Here is a 2010-nt window from a genome sequence, read left to right on the forward strand (position 1 = left end):
TAACGTAGAGCGGTACAATTAAAAAATCATATTTTTTCCACAAAAATGATCTTTTCACCCCAATTTTTATTTTCCCAAGGGTAACAGGACCCTAAAAGTTATTGTGCAATTTGTCCTGAGTACGCTGATACCCCACATGTGGGGGTAAACCACTATTTGGGCGCATGGCAGAGCTTGGAAGGGAAGCAGCACCATTTGATGTTTTTGGCTGGAATTGAGATCAGACACCATGTCGCGATTGGAAAACCCCTGATGTACCAAAACAGTGGAAACCCCCACAAATGACACCATTTTGGAAACTAGACCCCCTAAGGAACTTATTTAGATGTGTGGTGAGAACTTTGAACCCCCAAGGGCTTCTCAGAAGTTTATAACATACAGCCGTACAATTAAAAAATCATATTTTTTCCACAAAAATGATCTTTTCACCCTCAATTCTTATTTTTCCAAGGGTAACAAGACCCTAAAAGTTATTGTGCAATTTGTCCTGAGTGCGATGATACCCCACATGTGGGGTAAACCACTATTTGGGAGCATGGCAGAGCTCGGAAGGGAAGCAGCGCCATTTGACGTTTTTGGCTGGAATTGAGATCGGACACCATGTCGCGATTGGAAAACCCCTGATGTACCTAAACAGTGGAAACCCCCCACAAATGACACCATTTTGTAAACTAGACCCCCCAAGGAACTTATCTAGATGTGTGGTGAGCACTTTGAACCCCCCAGTGCTTCACAGAAGTTTATAACGCCCGGGCGCAAAAATAAAAAAATTGTATTTTTTCCACAAACATGATCTTTTAGTCACCATTTTTTTATTTTCCCAATGGTAACAGGAGAAATTGGACCCCAAAAGTTGTTGTCCAATTTGTCCTGAGTATGCTGATACCCCATATGTGGGAGAAAACTACTGTATGGGCACACGTCGGGGCTCGGAAGGGAAGTAGTGACGTTTTGGAATGCAGACATTGATGGAATGGTCTGCGGGTGTCATGTTGCCTTTGGAGAGCCCCTAATGTACCTAAACAGTGGAAACCCCCCACAAATGACCCCATTTTGAAAACTAGACCCCCTAAGGAACTTATCTAGATGTGAGGTGAGCACTTTGAACCCCCAAGGGCTTCACAGAAGTTTATAATGCCACGGCATGAAAATAAAAAAATCGTATTTTTTCTACAAACATGATCAATTAGTCCCCAATTTTTTTATTTTCCCAAGGGTAACAGGAGAAAATGAACCCCAAAAGTTGTTGTCCAATTTGTCCTGAGTACGCTGACACCCCATATGTGGGAGAAAACTACTGTATGGACACACGTCAGGGCTCAGAAGGGAAGTAGTGATGTTTTGGAATGCAGACATTGATGGAATGGTCTGCGGTGTCATGTTGCCTTTGGAGAGCCCCTAATGTACTTAAACAGTGGAAACCCCCCACAAATGACCCCATTTTGAAAACTAGAGCCCCTAAGGAACTTATCTAGATGTGAGGTGAGCACTTTGAACCCCCAAGGGCTTCACAGAAGTTTATAATGCCCGGGCATGAAAATAAAAAAATCGTATTTTTTCCACAAACATGATCAATTAGTCCCCAATTTTTTCATTTTCCCAAGGGTAACAGGAGAAATTGGACCCCAAAAGTTGTTGTCCAATTTGTCCTGAGTACGCTGACACCCCATATGTGGGAGAAAACTACTGTATGGACACACGACAGGGCTCGGAAGGGAAGCAGTGACGTTTTGGAATGCAGACATTGATGGAATGGTCTGCAGGTGTCATGTGCGTTTAGAGAGCCCCTAATGTACCTAAACTATTGAAACTCCCAACAAGTGACCCCATTTTGGACACTAGACCCCACGGAACTTATCTAGATGTGTGGTGAGCACTTTGAACCCCCAAGTGCTTCACAGAAGTTTATAACGCTCGGACGTGAAAATAAAAAAATCATTTTTTTCCACAAAAATGATATTTTTGCCCCCAATTTTTATTTTGCTAAGGGTAACAGGAGAAATTGGACCC

The sequence above is a fragment of the Dendrobates tinctorius genome, unplaced genomic scaffold (assembly GCF_039654945.1).
Source record: "Dendrobates tinctorius isolate UK_male_01 unplaced genomic scaffold, ASM3965494v1 ptg000048l, whole genome shotgun sequence".
Lineage (NCBI taxonomy): Eukaryota > Metazoa > Chordata > Amphibia > Anura > Dendrobatidae > Dendrobates > Dendrobates tinctorius.